Source organism: Dermochelys coriacea, chromosome 1 (assembly GCF_009764565.3).
Source record: "Dermochelys coriacea isolate rDerCor1 chromosome 1, rDerCor1.pri.v4, whole genome shotgun sequence".
Lineage (NCBI taxonomy): Eukaryota > Metazoa > Chordata > Testudines > Dermochelyidae > Dermochelys > Dermochelys coriacea.
Window position 1 is genome coordinate 217,904,833 of NC_050068.2, and position 20,784 is coordinate 217,925,616.

General features: G+C 44.7%; 1 long non-coding RNA gene across 2 annotated transcripts in view; it reads right to left on the reverse strand.

Moving 5' to 3' along the window:
* Positions 1-414: 414 nt before the first annotated feature.
* Positions 415-20,784, reverse strand: part of LOC122460153 — a 59,276-nt gene continuing 38,906 nt past the window's right edge. Inside the window, exon 3 of one of the 2 annotated variants that reach the window (XR_006281260.1) lies at positions 415-679. This is a non-coding gene — a long non-coding RNA (uncharacterized LOC122460153). Of the gene's footprint in view, positions 680-19,868; positions 20,643-20,784 lie in introns of those variants that run through there. The other variant, XR_006281261.1, reaches the window with a different exon arrangement.

The window sequence follows — 20,784 nt, forward strand, 5'->3', positions numbered from 1 at the left end:
AGTGTAATGAGGCTGCCCATGGGAGCCAGCTGAGGTCACTCAATTAGGGTGAACTGCAAACAGAACGGGGAAGACACACCCCAAACGCTGGTGGATATTCCAATACTTAGATTTGCCAAGCCAGCATAAAACAACTTCTGTATTATCTCACTGGTTACTCAGAAGTCCAAACAATGCAGTTCCCTGAAAGAACCCAGCCTCAGGCCTCCATCCAGGCACACATGTCAAACGTCTGATGATAAATTCTGAAAATCTTATTTCATCATATAAAAGAAAAGGTTCTCCTGACCCCAAACGACCAAGCCCCACACCCAGGTCAAATAATAACTTAGATCTTACCCCAAATACACACTTACAGTCAATTCTTATTAACTAAACTAAAATGTATTAAAAAGAAAAGAGAGAGAGTGTTGGTTAAAAGATCAATATCCAGACAGACTTTAATTCAATTTCTTGAGGTCCAGATCCATAGCAGAGACGAGCTTGTAGTTGCCAAAAGTCCTTTTAGAAATAGTCCATAGGTTATAATCCAATGTCCATATTCAGGGTGACTCCAATCAATGACTGGGGATCTCAATTCTTGTGGCTTAGGGTTTCCCCTTCTTCAAACCCAAAGCAGATCTGAGATGAAGAAGGATCGTGTCCCAGGGTTTTTATACATTCGCAGCAGCCTTTTGGCCTGAGAAAACAACAGGCTTAACTTTACTTCTCCCAAACATCATGGCAATTAGCACAGGGTAATTTATCCATTAAATAGTTCAGCTGCAGGTTACCACAGCCTTCAAAGAGACATATAGACAATAATATTATTTCACTCAAGTGTCTTCCTAAATATTAATACTCCTTTTTTTTGATCTTTGAATCAAAGCTATAGTAATAGACAAGACTTGTTTGCTTATATCACAAGACCTGAGCAAACAGCTACCCTTCTATCTCTAACAATGCAGGCTTGCATTTCAAAGCTCTGTTCATTTACATATCTTCCTAACAAGTCTTTAAAGTTTGGCCATGGGTCATGTCAGTCTGTGAGTTAATTAACTCTTTCTGGCCCTGTGTCACCTTTCAATGAGATATTATATTACACTCATAACATCACATTCAGGGTACAACAATGAAAAAGCTGGACAGTGCTGATGGCCCATCTGCAAGAGACAATGGACTGTAAAAGAGCTTAGTATTCCTGTGAATGTGTGGGTTAGCCTGTGAAGAATGGTTACTGGGGCCCTACAGAGGCCTGTGACCATGTCACCTGATACTGGAACCCATCTTGAAATCTGTACTTTTCCATGAGAAGCTTACATGTAACCAGTTTCTTTAGTGTATTAAGCTTAGTTTGTGTGTTCTTTTTAATTTTCTTAGAAAACTGCCTTGTTCTGTTTGCTACCTCCTTAACTACTTAAAATACACTTGTTATAGTTAATAAATTTATTTCTGGTTTATAATATAACCCAGTCTATGTGATTTCTAACCGGGGGGCAAGAAGTTGTGTATACCCTCTTCCACATTGAGGGAAGAGTCAAATTTCATATAATTTTTGTACTCCAAGGGAGGATGGACATCTGGGTGCTGTGGCAAGCGCCTTAAGCTGAGCCTTTCAAGAGCAGATTTCTGTCTCTCTGTGCAGCTGGGTATGGCCCTGCCTCTTTACTTGGCTGGAAAAGGCTGGGGAGCCTAGCCTAGCAAGACCAGGTAAAAGGGGGCCCAGGCTGGCAGAATAGTCTGACTCGGTGGTGTCCCAGCACATCAGGTGACATCCCAGGAGAAAGCTTATGCTCAAATAAATTTGTTAGTCTCTAAGGTGCCACAAGTACTCCTTTTCTTTTATCCCGGGTGTGAAACCCATCACAGGTTCCCTTCAGCTTCCTGGAAAAAAACTTGGGAACAAAGAAAGGAGCAGCTCACAGAATCTATTCCATATCTTACATTGCAGATCCTGCACTCATTTATGGATTCTTTGAAGAAGAGGTGTGTAGTGAGGCAGTCTGGTTCCCCACTGCGAAGTCCCTCCGGACACCAGCGTGGGCGGAGCCAGGGAGCTCTGAGCCCCCCCCCCAGAGGGTCAGGCATTGCCCCAGAAGTATAAAGGCCCGACCTCAGGGCTTACTGGGAGAGCAGCCGCTGCGGAGGCCAGATGCCTCCAGCCTAACTCATGATTGGGGAAACCCCAGCGGCCTGTGGCAAACCCGAGGACTGGTCCAGCCTGCTCCGTGCCAGCTACCTGGAGGAGGTGCCAAGCCTGCTCCACACCCGCTATCCTGAGGAACCCATGGTGCTGGACCCCTCTGAGGACACCGCCCTGACCCAAGTAGCTCAAGAGGGGGAGTCTGGAAGTAGCCGTGGGTCAGCCGACCCTAGTCTGGCTGCAGCACTGCCAGGGGGCATGTCAGTGTGTTGCGACCAGGATCCCCACTGACTCAGCAGCTGGTCTTCTGCTGCTCCTAGGGCCCCGGGCTGGGACGCAGTGGAGTGGGAAGCTCTGCATCCCCCTGCCACCCAACCCGCAGGTGGCAGCCTTCCCTCTCCCAGGCCCTTTGGAACCTACTGTTACTGCTCAGCCCCTGCCTGAGGGCCTGTGCGCCTGACTCACCATTGCCCTGCCCTGACCTAGGGCCTGGGCTTATTGTGTTATTTCTACCTTCACAAAGGCCACAGAGGATGACTCCCGCAGCTGGACTAATTCCCTGCAAGATCTATTCCCCAATTTAGTGAGGTGGTGTGGTTCCCTGCCGCCCCAGAGAGAGACGAGCCCCAGCTAACTTCGCTACATGGTACCACTGGACTTTCATGAATAGTGGACATTGACAGAAGAGCTGATCGTGCAAAATAGATGTCTCTGTAAAGGCAATCGAGTCATAATTCTTAAAGCTGTGTGTCCTGAAATGCTAAACCCCATGCACTCTGGCCACACGGCTCCTGAAGCCTGCCTACAATGCAAGGGCCTGAAAAGTACTGTATTTGCCTAGCAAGAGCAGCAAAGCCAAAGACTCCATAAATGAGTGCCGGATCTGCAATGTAAGATCTGGGATAGATTCTCTGAGGCAGCTGCTCCTTTATTTGTTCCCAAGTTTTTTTTCTGGAAGCTGTAGTGGCACCTTCCCCAGGACACTATACCAACCAATACAAGGAACCATTCCTGACATATCTCATAGACCTTGGAGCAAGCTAGACATGGATTATTGATAGCATTACAGTATCTCCTAGAGCCCCCAGCTGAGATCAGAACCACATTGTAATAACCACTGTATACACACATAGTAAGAAACTTGCCCTGAAGAGCTTGCAACCTAAATGGACAAGGGAAAGGAATTATAATTATATCTGTTTTGCTGAAGTGGACCTGAGACCAATAGAGATTAAGTGGTTTGCCTGGGGTCACAGAGCAAGTCTGTTGTAAAGCTAGGAATTGATTCCAATGCTCCTGAGTGCTAGACCATGACATCCGCACAAGCCATTTTTAATCTTCCTTTGCACAGTGAACAGTCAGCCTTGTCACAGGTGACTAATATTGTAGTTACTGGGAAATAGATCTATTTCCATATATCATAGATCTAATAGATCTATCATATCCCATAATTTTAATGTGGCTCACACTCTGTCTAGGCCCCAAGTTCCCTTACTTGTATCAATAGCAGCATCTAACATTGAATGTTTTAAAGCATAAATGGTTGGAAGCCCAGAAAGTGTAGTTTCAGATAATGGACCTCAGCTTGCATTGCACAGTTTGCAATTGTTAGTGGAATAGGAACGTGTCATACCCTGTTCACTCTACAGCCAGTATATGGGCACAGCAGAAGCAAGAAATAACTATAAATAGCATACTGCACATTTGTGGCTAGTTTTTATGGTGTTTAGGTGGCTGGGGCCCACTAACATAACAGACTATATAGATAGACGGGAAGGAAACCGATGGAAAGGCTGACTGGGCTGGAGACATTCACCAGATGAAGATGGGCATAGCACAATGGAGACTGCTGCCCACAACATAACTACTGTTATGAACAGGCTAGTGTGTGTATTACTGTTTTTTACTGTATGGAATCAGAACTGTTCGACGGTGTGTCATAGCCCCTATACTGTTGTTGATGGGTGACATCAAGGAGTAATAGATTGAAACTGGGGAGGGGAATGGAGAGGAGAACAGATATCAGAAATGTATCCTACTAGTGAGGATCTACTAGACTGTGGCCTAGTCTCCCTTGAGGACATGGTGGAAGCCTCTTTGACAATTAGAACTAGACAAAGCTCCAGAAAATGGATTGTAGGGAAGGAAAAATCTTGCCTTTGTCCCAGGGGAGGGGTGAATGAAGAAGATGTGATCAAATGCTCTAGATCTTTTCTGTCCCTAATTTTGGCTGCTCGCTGGCCCCACTTCAAAAATTGTTGAAAACACTTGTCCAAGGATAGGGTCATCTGAGTCCAGTAACCCTTTGTAGGCTAGCAGCCTATGCTACACCAGCATTGAACTCAACTCGCTCCAATGTGACATCAGCTTTTAACACTGTCGGAGGGAGAAGGGGCGCCTTTGATCCCTTCTTTGTTTCCCTAGTTTAGAAAGGGCTATCAAGATACACCCACATTTCCACATAGAAGTAAGTGGCAGATACCCCAGTCCCTAGGCAGAAACCTGTGTTCATGTTCCCTGGGAGCCGTCAGACCTCCCTCCTGCCTCTCCAATTCCATCCTTTTCCCTTATATCATATGACCAGCTGATGTGAAGTCTCTTCCAGTCCGTGCTGGGTTTAGGTGAGAGGCCGAGGGATCCCAGCCAGGGTAACTTTATACAGACAAAAGGAAAAGGAATACTTGTGGTACCTCAGAGACCAACAAATGTATTTGAGCATAAGCTTTTGTGAGCTACAGCTCACTTCATCAGATGCATTCAGTGGAAAATACAGTGGGGAGATTTATATACACAGAGAACATGAAACAATGGGTGTTACCATACACACTCTAAGGAAAGTGATCAGGTAAGGTGAGCTATTACCAGCAGGAGGGGGGTGGGGGAAAACCTTTTGTAGTGATAATCAAGGTGGGCCATTTCCAGCAGTTGACAAGAATGTCTGAGGAACAGTGGGGGATGGAGGGGCGGGGAATAAACATGGGGAAATAGTTTTATTTTGTGTAATGACCCATCCACTCCCAGTCTCTATTCAAGCCTAAGTTAATTGTATCCAGTTTGCAAATTAATTCCAATTCAGCAGTCTCTCGTTGGAGTCTGTTTTTGAAGGTTTTTTTGTCGAAGAATTGCAACATTTAGGTCTGTAATCGAGTGACCAAAGAGATTGAAGTGTTCTCCAACTGGTTTTTGAATGTTATAATTCTTGACGTCTGATTTGTGTCCATTTATTCTTTTACGTAGACACTGTCCAGTTTGACCAATGTACATGACAGAGGGGGCATTGCTGGCACATGATGGCATATATCACATTAGTAGATGTGCAGGTGAACGAGCCTCTGATAGTGTGGCTGATGTGATTAGGCCCTATGATGGTGTCCTCTGAATAGTTTGTGGACAGAGTTGGCAACGGGCTTTGTTGCAAGGATAGGCTCCTGGGCTAGTGGTTCTGTTGTGTGGTGTGTGGTTGCTGGTGAGTATATGCTTCAGGTTGGGGGGCTCTCTGTAAGCAAGGACTGGCCTGTCTCCCAAGATCTGTGAGAGTGATGGGTCGTCCTTCAGGATAGGTTGTAGATCCTTGATGATGCGTTGGAGAGGTTTTAATTGGGGGCTGAAGGTGATGGCTAGTACGTTCTGTTATTTTCTTTGTTGGGCCTGTCCTGTAGTAGGTGACTTCTGGGTACTCTTCTGACTCTGTCACTCTGTTTCTTCACTTCAGCAGCTGGGTATTGTAGGTGTTTGTCTCTGTCTGAGGGTTTGGAGCAAATGCGGTTGTATCGTAGAGCTTGGCTGTAGACAATGGATCGTGTGGTGTGGTCTGGAGGCATGTAGGTAGGAATAGCAGTCAGCAGGTTTCCAGTATAGGGTCGTGTTTATGTGACCATCGCTTAAACACCATCCTGGCCACTATGGATATAGAAGCCCTCTACACCAACATTCCACTCAAAGATGGACTACAAGCCGTCAGGAACAGTATCCCCGATAATGTCACGGCTAACCTGGTGGCTGAATTTTGTCCTCACCCATAACTATTTCACATTTGGGGACAATGTATACCTTCAAATCAGCGGCACTGCGATGGGTACCTGCATGACCCCACAGTATGCCAACATTTTTATGGCTGACTTAGAACAACGCTTCCTCAGCTCTTGTCCCCTAATGCCCCTATTCTACTTACGCTACACTGATGACATCTTCATCATCTGGACCCATGGAAAAGAAGCCCTTTAGGAATTCCACCATGATTTCAACAATTTCCATCCCACCATCAACCTCAGCCTGGACCAGTCCACACAAAAGATCCATTTCCTGGACAATATGGTGCTAATAAGCGATGGTTCCATAAATACCACCCTATACCGGAAACCTACTGACCGCTATTCCTACCTACATGCCTCCAGCTTTCATCCAGACCACACCACACGATCCATTGTCTACAGCCAAGCTATCAAGGGGAGTGTGAGGCTGGTATATACTGCTGGTGAAATCTTTGAAGCCAAAAGAGGAAAGCCAAAGTTATGGAGGGATGGGAGGGAGGGTGGAGATTAATGCACCCCTATTCCTCTCTCTGGTTCTCCTGCAACTCTCCCTGATAAATATCCTATCCCTGAGCTGTATCTGATGCCCCCCCATCTCCCACTAGTTTTCACCTGGCCTCCTCTGTTGCATCCCCCTCATACTCTTCCCTCCCTGCTTCCCCCTTTCTCTCATGCTCTCCTGATCTGTTCACCCCAGGCACTTTTGACCCCTTCCCAATCTGGATTGACTCTCCAGCAAGGCTGTTCCCCTGAGCCCTTCTCTGGTGCATTCCTTCTCTACATGCTTTCTCATATCTCTCTGTCTGATGTACCCCATTCCATGGTGCACCCAAGATATTCTCCTTAATCCCTCCATAATGGAACATTGCCCCCCCCACTGATGCACACTGAAATCCTCATCCTCAGCCCCCTCCCTTGTAATTAATATAACAGCTGAAAATCCCCCACCCCCCATATTCTCCTCCAGTGTTTCCCTCCCGCTCTGGAATCCCTGGCTCCCCCATGCCCATCAGCTGTGATGCTGAGGTCCCCTCAGGACTTATATCCTCACTCATCCCCAGCTCAGTTTCCAACCTCTAAATAGCCAGTGTATTTCATGCCTTGGCCATCTCTCTTCCAGGAAATCTGGATGGAGGGGAAAAGCAGTACCTATGCCAATACCTCCACATCAGCAGAGCCAGCAACAGGATCCTGCAACGCTCTCCTTCCAGGAGCTCCTCTCCCATCCCCCAAGGCTGTAGGCACAAGGAGCCCACCATGCCAACTCCTTGCCTTTCTCTTTTTACAACTGTTCCCTAAAGATGAAGGAAGACCAGGCCTTGGAGATATTATCCCCACTTCCAGGAGAGAAGAAGGAGGTCCAACAAAGGGAAACCCTCAAGATTGAACCCAGGGCCCCAGGTCACTGTCCTGGAAGCCCTGCCCACAAGAGGGATTGAACAAGAGCTCTTGTTCTGTTTATGAAATGTCTGGGGGTGCTGTGGTGTAAGAGAAAGGAGGGGAGTGACCTAGACCATGTGCTGCCTTTGGCTGCTGGATCTCGAATGTAAACAAGGATGAATTCTCAGCTTCCTCTATCCCACCCTTTCTGTGTCTCCCACCCTTTCTCTCATATATGTTCTTTCCTTCCCCACTCTTATCCCCAGGGGAGGCCTCAACTGAGGGGTTGCCATGGAGACAGTGCTGTCATAGCAACCAAATGATGGCAAAAGATTGAGCACTGTAGAGATGGTGTGCAATCAGCAATCGGACACCTGCTGAGATTGTTTTTGTATGCTGCTGCCCCTGTGGTTTCCTGCCCCACTCCCACAAACAGTGAAAGCAGAAAGAAAAGGAGTACTTGTGGCACCTTAGAAACTAACAAATTTATTAGAGCATAAGCTTTCATGAGCTACAGCTCACTTCATTGGATGCATGCATCCGATGAAGTGAGCTGTAGCTCACGAAAGCTTATGCTCTAATAAATTTGTTAGTCTCTAAGGTGCCACAAGTACTCCTTTTCTTTTTGCGAATACAGACTAACACGTCTGCTACTCTGAAACCTATCATAGTGAAAGCAGAAGTAAGGCTAGTTCCAGCTGTGAGAAGAGCCACCAGAGTGTACTGTATGTGACCAGTGCCTCCTGGCCTACCTACCAGTGTGAAGCATTTCACCCTCTCTGGTTTCTCTGCAACACTACATGCTTCCAGGAAAATTAGGAAGCACTGTACACACCACATTCTCTTGTCTGTCAGGTTCCCATCTCTCCAGACTGAGGCAGTCAGGTGGCTTTATTTTCTCCATTTTCAACAAGGATTCTGCTGTCAGGCATGTAACACATTTGTAACTACTTCAGAGTGGCTCTTCAGCTCATGGACCTTGTTAGATGTTAGCACTAAGATTTCTGGCCTAGACTCTCAAAAATATTTGGGCACCTAACTCTCATTAATTTCAACAGAGAGAAAAGGTGGGTGAGGTCACATCTTTTACTGGACCAACTTCTGTCGGTGAAAGGGACAAGCTTTCGAGCTACACAAAGCTTTTCCTTGGTTTCACTTCTTCCTGAGGAAGAGCATTTCGTAGCTGGAAAGCTTGTCCCGTCCACCAACAGAACTTGATCAAATAAAAGATAAAACCTCACCTACCCTATCTCTCTCAGATCCTGGGACCAACATAGCTGCAACACTGCATAATTTCAGTTGGAGACAGATACCTAATAACTTTGAAAATCTGGTCCTTTGCCCTTCTGCCCAGGAATAATAAGTATTTCTTCCCCCAAAATAACTTCTTTTGAATTAAAAAAAAACCCAACAATCTAAATTTTAAAATGACCAGTGATGGAGAATCCACCACAACCCTTGGTAAATTGTTCCAATGATTTATTACCCTCACTATTAAAAGAAAAAGCATGCCTTATTTCCAGTCTGAATTTTTCTAATTGTGTCATTGCATACCTTTCTCTGCTAGATAGAAGAGCCCATTATCAAATATTTTTTCTCCATATAGGTACTTATAGACTGTAATCAAGTCACCCTCTCTTTGTTAAGCAAAATAGATTGAGGTCTGTGAGCCTACCACTATAAGGCATATTTTCTAATCCTTTAATCATTCTCATAGCTCTTTTCTGAACCCTCTCCAATTCATCAACCTTCTTCTTGAATTGTGGACACGAGAACTGGACACAGTATTCCAGTAGCAGTCTCACCAGTGCCAAATACAGAGGTAAAATAATCTCTCTACTTCTACTAAAGATTCCAGTTTATGCATCCAAGGATCATATTAGATCTTTTGGACACAGTATTCATGTTCAGCTGATTATCCACCACAACCTCCAAATCTTTTTCAGAATCACTGTTTCCAAGGATAAGAGTCCCCCATCCTGAAAGTATGGCCTACATTCTTTATTTCTAGATGTATACATTTACAGTTAGTCATATTAAAACATATATTTGCTTGCGCCCAGTTTATCACATGATCCAGATCAATTTGTACCAGTGACCTGTTCACTTCAGTATTTATCAGTACCCCAATGTTTGTGTTATCTAAAAACTTTATCAGCAATGATTTTATGTTTTTCTTCTGGGTCATTGATAAAAATATTAAACAATGTAGGGTCAAGAACTGATCCCTACAGGACCCCACTAGAGATACATCTGCTCAATGATGATTCCCTAATTACAATCACATTTTAAGATATCAGTTAGCCAGTTTTTAAATTTGTATCATTCTAGTTTTTTAATCAAAATGTCAGGTAGTAACTAGTCCCAAATGCCTTTGAGAAGTCTTAGTATATTATATCAGCACTATTACCTTTATCCAGTAAACCAGGTTTCAGAGTAGCAGCCGTGTTAGTCTGTATTCGCAAAAAGAAAAGGAGTACTTGTGGCACCTTAGAGACTAACAAATTTATTAGAGCATAAGCTTTCGTGAGCTACAGCTCACTTCATCAGATGCATTTGGGGGAAAAAACATCTCCTCTGTTTTTTCCACCAAATGCATCCGATGAAGTGAGCTGTAGCTCACGAAAGCTTATGCTCTAATAAATTTGTTAGTCTCTAAGGTGCCACAAGTACTCCTTTTCTTCCAGTAAACCAGTAACCTCATGAAAAAAAATAAGTTGATTTGACAGGACCTATTTTCCATGTTGATTGGCATTAATTATATTGGCCTCCTTTAATTCTTTATTAATCAAGTTCCATATCAGCTGCTCCATTATCTTGGCAAGATTAGTGTCAGACTGATCAGCCTAAAATTATCCTGGTCATCCCATTTATCCTTTTTAAATGTAGGCACAAGATTAGCTTTCTTCCAGAGTTCTGGAACTTCCTAAATTTATTGAAAAGCAACATTAATGGTCCAGTATTTCCTCAACCAGCTCTTTTAAAACTCTTGGATGCAAGTTATCCAGACTCACTGACTTTAACATCTAATTTTAGAAGCTATGTTTAACATCCTCCTGAGTTATTATTGGACTGGAAAGAGTGTGTGACAGACCCACACCAATTTGGTGCAGGAGTCTGGTAGAAGGCAAATATACGGGCCACTGAGTGACCAGAGCAGGGGCTGCCCTAGAGCAATCAGGAACCTGCTAGAACCAATTAAGACAGGCAAGCTAATTAAGACACCTGGTGCCAATTAAGAACTTACTGGAATCAATTATGGCAGGCAGGTTAATCCGGACACCTGGTTTAAAAAGGATTGCCCATCAGCTAGTGGGGGTGTGCAAGGAGTGAGAAGGTGTGCTGCTGGAGGTCTGAGGAGTACAAGTGTTATCAGGCTTCAGAAGGAATGTCCTGTGGTGACGATAAAGAAGGTGCTGGGAGGAGGCCATGGGGAAGTAGGGAGTTGTAGCTGCTATGCAGCTGATACAGGAGATATAGATAGCTGCTATCCACAGGGCCCTGGGCTGGAACCTGGTGTAGTGTGGGCCTGGGTTCCCTCCAACTCCCTATCTAATGCAAGAGGAGTTCACCTGGTCTGTGAGACACACCAGAGGGGAAGGTCTAAATTTGGAAAGGGATCTGGCCTGTCTCTGATCCACTAGGGTGGGACAACAGAGACTGCAGAGATTGTTCTACATTTCTCCCATGCTGGCCAGTAATGAGGTTAACTGAGTGAATGGCAGGTTTGAGTCACTAGCAAAAGTGGCCAAAGAGAAGGATGCTGTGAATCTCTGAGGAGAGCAGATCCGCCAGAAAGCGCAGGACCCACCAAGGCAGAGGAGGAACTTTGTCACAAGTGTCATTATCATCATATGATATATTACATCACCTGTTTTTTCTTCCGCAGTACAGAATAGAAATATTTATTGAAGAATTCTGCCATTTCTGATCATTCTACCATTTCCAGCTAGTAATGTATCAAAACTATTGTTAGGGTTCCTTTTGTTCCTAATATACTTAAAAACCTCCTTCTTATTGTCCTTACCTCTGCTGGCTATAGAATTTTTCCATGTGTTCCTTTGCTTCCCATATCACTTTTATACAGTTCCTGGCTTCTGATTTACATTGATTACTATCTACTTCCCCTTTATTACATTTTATATATCTATTTAAATAGATATATAAAGGAAAAGTAGATAGTAATGAATGCGTGTGTGTGTGTGTGTGTGTATATATGTATATGTATATTTTTCTAAATCAGGCCAGTTTTTAAACCAGTATGGATTTCTTTCTTGATTGTGGCTTTTTGAGTATCAAGTAAAGTGTTCTGAAACATTTCCCAATTATTACTCACATTTTCCTGTTCAAATTCTTCCTCCCAGTTGTTTTTGTTCATAATTGCTTTGAATGTTGTAAAATTTTCCGACTTATAGCAGCAAGTATATATATTACCTGTTTGAACTTCACTCAGTTTGTACTTTACAAATGTGAACAAGTTGTGGTCATTTATACCTAAGCTACCATTAATTTTTAGTTCCGTGATCATTTCCTCTTTATCTGCTAAAACAAGGTCTAGTAAAGATTTCCCCTTTTTTTGAATTAGGAAATTGTCTTTTATAATATTTTAAAATTCCAAAGATGTTTTAGTATTGGCAGCATATGTCACTCAAAATGAAGTCCCCCATGATCATGCAGCTTCCCTCACCCCCTCCAGCACATTATAGAGAGGTGCTTAAGAAGCCAGTCATCCGGTTCCCTATTGTGATTTGGTAATCTATACCACCAATTAATACCCTGTCTTGTGCTTTATCTATTAGGACATTGATCCATAAGCATAGATCCATAAGATCATTTTCTTCCAAGTTGTCAGTGACTCAAACAGGTAATGCCATTGTTGACATAGAGTGACAGTCCCCCACTCCTTTTACCCACTTAATCCTTCCTATATGTTATAACCATTGATTTTAACATTCCAGTCACGTAACTCATCCCACCATATTTCAGTAATACCAACTAGATCGAATTTATGCTTATAAATGAGCAATTCCAATTCCTCTTGTTTGTTAATCTTAGCATTAGTGTATAGGCAATTCAAGAATTTCTTCTCTTCATATCCTTTGGTTCCTTGATTAATTTTGTTCTCAACATCTTGATTTTGTGCTAAATGCTCATTTCTTCTCTCTTTTTACCCTCCCTTTTCATTATTACTTTAACATCTCCTGACTACACTAGCCAGCCTGTCCCCAAGAAGATTGGTCCCCCTTCTACTGAAATGGAGACCATCCAAACTATACAGCCCCTCTGGTCCACCTTCCGTGGGGTGTGTTCCACAACACCCAAACCCTTAAACGCACCCTACTTAATTAATGAATGGTTCACTTTCAGAATCTTCTGCTTCTGTCTTCCTTCACTCACGGAACAGGAAGGATCTCTGAGAAGATCCACTGGACATACTGCTTCAGCATGCTTCTGAGTTCCCTGAAGTCTCGTGCTTCTGAGTTCCCATGAAGTCAGACAGCTGCAGTGGCACAGGAGCTAGCAAACAGAGCTGTAAACAGGGGAGTTTGAGTGGGAGTTTGTATTGTGGTGCTTGTTTGGGGTTTGTTTTTGCTGGGGGGGGGGGAGTCTTTGTGGTGTGGCTTGTGTTTCCCAGATTAACAGGATTTAGGTGGGAAGGCTATGATGGATACAGAGGCAGCTGTGGGAGTGACTCCTGTAGTGGAAGACACAATGAGGATGACTGGATGTGGAAGCTGTGGTATGTACATGATCCTGGAGGGGGGACCTGGTAAGAGTTTTTTCTGCGTGAAATACTGTCTGATAGAGCTGATGGAGGAAAAGATCAGAGGTTTGGAGAGGCAGGTGGAAAGTCTGGTTGAGTTTAGGAAGGGGTTTGAGCAGATGATGGAGCAAAGACATGAGGTATCTGAAGGGAAAAGCTCAGACTTACAGATGGAAGTAGGGCTGGGGAATTTTGAGGGGAGACTGGGTGAGGAAAGTGGTCAGTGGAAGCATGTGACTAAAAGAACCAGGCAGAGGAAAAGACGGGCTAGTGAAGGAGAAATAGAGCTTAGGAACAGGTTTGCAGAGTTGGAAGATGAAGAAGGGGCTCAGCAGGTAGTTGCAGAAGGTGGAAGGGCAAGGAAAAAGAGAAGAGAGGCTAGTCCTATAGGAAAAGGGGAAGAGTCAAGGGGAAGAGCTCACACCAAATATGAGCCCCAGGAGGATACAGGATGGGTTGAAGAGGATTATAAGGGAAAATAGGAATGGAAAGAACTTGCAGCCAGAGGGAACGGGAGAGACTGGAGAAAACACCGTCACCAGGAAAAGGCAGGTCTATGTGATAGGGGACTCTTTATTGAGAAGAATAGACAGGCCTGTAACCAGAGCGGATCCAGAGAACAGAAGGGTTTGCTGTCTTCCGGGTGCTAAGATATGGGATGTAGACCTGAGGTTGAAAAGGATCCTAAAGGGAGCGGGAAAGAATCCCCTAATTATCCTTCATGTGGGAACAAATGATACGGCTAGATTCTCGCTGGAAAGTATTAAGGGAGACTATGCTAGGCTGGGGAAGACGCTTAAGGAAATTGAGGCTCAGGTGATCTTTAGTGGGATCCTGCCTGTTCCTAGAGAAGGGCAACAAATGTGTGATAAGATTATGACTCTCAACAGATGGCTTAGGCAGTGGTGCTATAAGGAGGGCTTTGGGATGTATGGCCACTGGGAGGCGTTCATGGACAGAGGACAGTTCTCTCGGGATGGACTTCATCTGAGTAGGGAAGGAAATAGACTTCTAGAATGGAGGCTGGCACAACTGATAAAGAGAGCTTTAAACTAGGAATTTGGGGGAGATGGTTGGGAGATGTCCAGGTAATCTCCATGCCAGATTTTAGCATTGAGAGGGAAGAAGATGAAGTAAGAAAGGATACAGCCGTGGGTAGGAGAATGTATATAAGGAGCAAGGGCAGTGTGGATACTAGTCTAATAGGTTATACTGGCTGTAGAATGACTGTGCTTAATAGGGTACAAAATGTGAGCGAGGCCAAACAGCAAAAATTAAGATGTTTGTACACCAATGCGAGGAGCCTAGGTAACAAAATGGAGGAACTAGAGCTACTGGTGCAGGAAGTGAAACCAGATATTATAGGGATAACAGAAACATGGTGGAATAGTAGTCATGACTGGACTACAGGTATTGAAGGGTATGTGCTGTTTAGGAAAGACAGAAATAAAGGTAAAGGTGGTGGAGTAGCATTGTATATCAATGATGAGGTAGAATGTAAAGAAATAAGAAGCGATGTAATGGATAAGACAGAGTCCGTCTGGGCAAAAATTACATTGGGGAAGATAACTAGTAGAGCCTCTCCTACAATAGTGCTTGGGGTGTGCTATAGACTTCCGAGATCTAATTTGGATATGGATAGAGCCCTTTTTAATGTTTTTAATAAAGTAAATACTAATGGAAACTGTGTGATCATGGGAGACTTTAACTTCCCAGATATAGACTGGAGGACCAGTGCTAGTAATAATAATAGGGCTCAGATTTTTCTAGATGCGATAGCTGATGGATTCCTTCATCAAGTAGTTGCTGAACCAACTAGAGGGGATGCCATTTTAGATTTAATTTTGGTGAGTAGCGAGGACCTCATAGAAGAAATGGTTGTAGGGGATAATCTTGGCTCAAGTGATCATGAGCTAATTCAGTTCAAACTGAACGGAAGGATTAACAAAAATAAATCTGCAACTAGAGTTTTTGATTTCAAATGGGCTGACTTTCAAAAATTAAGGAAATTAGTTAGGGAAGTGGATTGGACTGAAGAACTTATGGATCTAAAGGTAGAGGAGGCCTGGGATTACTTGAAATCAAAGCTGCAGAAGCCTGTATCCCAAGAAAGGGGAAAAAATTCATAGGCAGGAGTTGTAGACCAAGCTGGATGAGCAAGCATCTTAGAGAGGTGATTAAGAAGAAGCAGAAAGCATACAGGGAGTGGAAGATGGGAGGGATCAGCAAGAAAAGCTACCTTATTGAGGTCAGAACATGTAGGGATAAAGTGAGACAGGCTAAAAGTCGAGTAGAGTTGGACCTTACAAAGGGAATTAAAACCAATAGTAAAAGGTTCTATAGCCATATAAATAAGAAGAAAACTAAGAAAGAAGAAGTGGGGCCGCTAAACACTGAGGATGGAGTGGAGGTTAAAGATAATCTAGGCATGGCCCAATATCTAAACAAATACTTTGCCTCAGTCTTTACTAAGGCTAAAGAGGATCTTAGGGATAATGGTAGCATGACAAATGGGAATGAGGATATGGAGGTAGATATTACCATATCTGAGGTAGAAGCGAAACTCAAACAGCTTAATGGGACTAAATCGGGGGGCCCAGATAATCTTCATCCAAGAATATTAAAGGAATTGGCACCTGAAATTGCAAGCCCATTAGCAAGAATTTTTAATGAATCTGTAAACTCAGGAGTTGTACCGAATGATTGGAGAATTGCTAATATAGTCCCTATTTTTAAGAAAGGAAAAAAAAGTGATCCGGGTAACTAGAGGCCAGTTAGTTTGACATCTGTAGTATGCAAGGTCCTGGAAAAAATTTTGAAGGAGAAATTAGTTAAGGACATTGAAGTCAATGGTAAATGGGACAAAATACAACATGGTGTTACAAAAGGTAGATCGTGCCAAACCAACCTGATCTCCTTTTTTGAAAAAGTAACAGATTTTTTAGATAAAGGAAATGCAGTGGATCTAATTTACCTAGATTTCAGTAAGGCGTCTGATACTGTGCCATATGGGGAATTATTAGTTAAATTGGAGAAGATGGGGATCAATATGAACATCAAAAGGTGGATAAGGAATTGGTTAAAGGGGAGACTGCAACGGGTCCTACTGAAAGGCGAACTGTCAGGCTGGAGGGAGGTTACCAGTGGAGTTCCTCAGGGATCGGTTTTGGGACCAATCTTATTTAATCTTTTTATTACTGACCTTGGCACAAAAAGTGGTAGTGTGCTAATAAAGTTTGCAGATGATACAAAGCTGGGAGGTATTGCCAATTCGGAGAAGGATCGGGATATTATACAGGAGGATCTCATAGACTCATAGATATTAAGGTCAGAAGGGACCATTATGATCATCTAGTCTGACCTCCTGCACAACGCAGGCCACAGAATCTCACCCACCCACACGTGCAATAACCCTCTCACCTATGTCTGAGCGATTGAAGTCCTCAAATCATGGTTTAGACTTCAAGATGCAGAGAATCTTCCAGCAAGTGACCCGTGCCGCATGCTACAGAGGAAGGCGATATATATATCTATAGCTCATGGATCAAATCCACTGCCCAGAAAATCAGAACTAGTTGATCACTGGTAAGGGGTCCCTCTCACATGTAGAAAAGAGGTCAAAATGAGGGGAAGTTCACTAAGGAAAGAAGTTAACTCTCCTAGGCCTTTCAGCAGAGCATATGTGCACAATTGCAAATACCTTCACAATTGTGAATAGTGTCAGGCCTATAGAGGGCTTTTACCTATTTCATTGTGTTTACAGTTAGCCACATGTGGGCACCTGGAGCCTTGGCTGGGGGCCGTTATTATTTTAAATCTACATATAACCCAATGAAAATAAGGAGCAGGGGCACAACTGGGCGGCTTCTGTTGAGTCCATTGTAGATGGCCTGGGGAAGAGCTCGCCTCTCTCAGCAGGGGGCAGGCTGCCTGGATGGCACCGCTAGCACAAGCACCCCGGCCAGGGCCTCTGCCGCTGGGAGACGCCTGTGCACCTTTCCGCCCCCAGGGGGCGCCACGCAGTGCTTGCTGGTTTGTGTGCGGCGCGGGGGCCAGAGGCTACAGGGACGGGCTCCCTGAACAAACATCCCAGGGACAGACGGCACGTGCCACCAGAGCGCTGGTTCCGCTTCCCTCTGTTAACCCATGAGCTCCTCAGGCACCCGGAGGTAGCGCACCAGGGGAGGCCGTTTGCTCCTAAGCACGGACCCAGAGGAGAGGCTGGGTCAGCTTCCCCGTCCCCCCCGGCAGGCAGCCCACCTAGCGCCTCCCCGGCCGGGCCGGGCCCCATGGAGGGACTGCTCTGTTGGACTCGTTAAGTCTCCTGGCTCAGGCCAAGGGAAGCAGCAGCCCCGGCGTCCGCCCGCTCAGAGACCCCGCCGGGCAGGGCCCCCACGCCCCGCGGAAGGGGCCCCGGCCAGAGCATCTCGCCCGCCCGCCCGCTGCCCTGCAAAGCGGTCCCCGGGGGCGCTCCGTGCAGCCAGCCCCGGCCCCGCGCCGCAGAGTCAGGGGCCGCCCGCCCGCCAGAGCGGTACCGTGTCTCTGGGCTGCCCGCGTCCACCAGGCGCTGCCACCCCGCCGGGCTCCAGAGCGAGCTGCGATCTGGATGACCTTGTAAACTGGAGTAATAGTAATAGGATGAAATTTAATAGTGAGAAGTGTAAGGTTATGCATTTAGGGATTAATAACAAGAATTTTAGTTATAAGTTGGGGACGCATCAATTAGAAGTAACGGAAGAGGAGAAGGACCTTGGAGTATTGGTTGATCATAGGATGACTATGAGCTGCCAATGTGATATGGCTGTGAAAAAAGCTAATGCGGTTTTGGGATGCATCAGGAGAGGCATTTCCAGTAGGGATAAGGAGGTTTTAGTTCCATTATACAAGGCACTGGTGGGACCTCACCTAGAGTACTGTGTGCAGTTCTGGTCTCCCATGTTTAAAAAGGATGAATTCAAACTGGAGCAGGTACAGAGAAGGGCTACTAGGATGATCCGAGGAATGGAAAACTTGTCTTATGAAAGGAGACTTAAGGAGCTTGGCTTGTTTAGCCTAACTAAAAGAAGGTTGAGGGGAGATATGATTGCCCTCTATAAATATATCAGAGGGATAAATACAGGAGAGGGAGAGGAATTATTTCAGCTCAGCACCAATGTGGACACAAGAACAAATGGGTATAAACTGGCCACCAGGAAGTTTAGACTTGAAATTAGATGAAGGTTTCTAACCATCAGAGGAGTGAAGTTTTGGAATAGCCTTCCAAGGGAAGCAGTGGGGGCAAAAGATCTATCTGGTTTTAAGATTCTACTCGATAAGTTTATGGAGGAGATGGTATGATGGGATAATGTGATTTTGGTAAGTAATTGATCTTTAAATATTCAGGGTAAATAGGACTAATCCCCTGAGATGGGATATTAGATGGATGGGATCTGAGTTACCCAGGAAAGAATTTTCGTAGTATCTGGCTGGTGAATCTTGTCCATATGCTCAGGGTTTAGCTGATCGCCATATTTGGGGTCGGGAAGGAATTTTCCTCCAGGGCAGATTGGAGAGGACCTGGAGGTTTTTCACCTTCCTTTGTAGCATGGTGCACGGGTCACTTGAGTGAGGATTCTCTGCTCCTTGAAGTCTTTAAACAACGGTTTGAGGACTTCAATAGCTCAGACATAGGTGAGGTTTTTCGTAGGAGTGGGTGGGTGAGATTCTGTGGCCTGCGTTGTGCAGGAGGTTGGACAAGATGATCAGAATGGTCCCTTCTGACCTTAGTATCTATGAATCTATGATATGAACCATCAGCAGTGGATCCTTGCCCGTTGACTTCAGAAGCCTATCCAGTCTCAGAGTGATGTCTTGTATCTTAGCTCTGGGAAGACAGCACACCATCCTATTGTCTACCTGTCCCTTGAGCAATCATAGAAATCATAGAAAAGAAGGGCTGGAAGGGACCTTGAGTGGTTGTCTAATCTAGTCCCTTGCATTGAGGCAGGACCAAGTAAACCTAGACCATCCCTGACAGGTGTTTGTCTAAACTGTTTTTAAAACATCCAGTGATGGGAATAGCACAAGCTCCCTTGGAAGCCTATTCCAGTGTTTATCTATCCTTAGAGTTAGAAAATTTTTCCTAATCTCTAATTTAAATGTCCCTTGCTGAATGTTCTTCCAGTTCTTCATAGTATAGAATCCCAGCAAGGATCATTCATAGTGGTCCTCGGAGACCCAGCCTACACCTTGCTCCCATAGCTTATGAAGCTGTACACCTGCCACTTTGACAGCAGCAAGGAGTGCTTCAACAACAGGCTCAGCAAGAGCAAAATGATACTTGAATGTGCCTTTGGACATTTGAAAGTTCGCTGGTACTGCCTACTCATAAGTTAAGGCCTCAGTGAAAAAAATACCCCCATGGTCATAGTTGCCTGCTGTGCACTTCATAATATCTGTGAAGCAAAGAGGGAGACATTTCCGCTGGACTGGAGGGTGGAGGTGGAATGGCTGTCTACTGATTTTGAGCAGCTGGATACCAGGGCTATACGAAGAGCTCAACAGGGAACTCTACAGCTCAGGGAGGCTTTGAAAGGCCATTTAACAATGAGACACAGTAATGTGTGTTGCCGTACTGTGCTGTGTCTGGCATCGTTTTTTTTTTTTCACCATGATATGAGCTTTGTAATGAGTGCTGTGTGTGTAGTAATATAACATTGCAACGGCCTCTATTGGTATTATCTGTGAATGAAGTCAGCCCCAGCCAGCATATGTTGTGAACTAATAAAGATGAATTAAGTTTCCATAAATAGACTTTTATTCCAACAGACGTATTTATAACTGAATGAAACTTTATAAATACAGGGAAAAGAACCTCTGAAGGGGAAATAACAGTCATTTCCATTTCACAAACACACATATATCAACTGTGTCTCTCACAGGTCAGTGTATGTGCAGGTGTAATTGTCTGTACTCTTCTCCCAGGGTGGAGTGGGTATTGCACTGGCCCTGGATGCAATGTAGTAAAGGAAGGGGTGTGTAAGGAAGTCCTGGAATGCAATTCTCCGTAGGCTGCAGGGAGAGGCAAGCACAGATCTGTTGAGCTTGAAGATCAGTCAGAAACTGCAGCATGTCTGTTTGCTCCCTGAGAAGCATTATCATCTCTTGCTGCCTGTTTCTCCTGTCTTCACTATCCCTGTCCCTTGTGTCCTCGAGCATCATCCTCCAAGCCCTCTGCTCAGTATCCAAAGCACTGAGGCACACAGGATCTCCTGAAACATGTCTTCCCTTATCCTCTTCTTTCTCTTTTTCTGGCTGAGCCGCTCTGCTGGTGTGGATGGAGAGACCCTCAAGACCACTTTTGCAGCTGCGAAAGAAACAGTGGGCAGAGGTAGTACTGTGAGTGCATTCACTCCGCTTGATCACACAAGTTACAAGCACTACATTCTCACTTCTGCTTGGGATTCATAGATCATGGTGGCATTCCCAGCCATAGTAACGATGGCCCT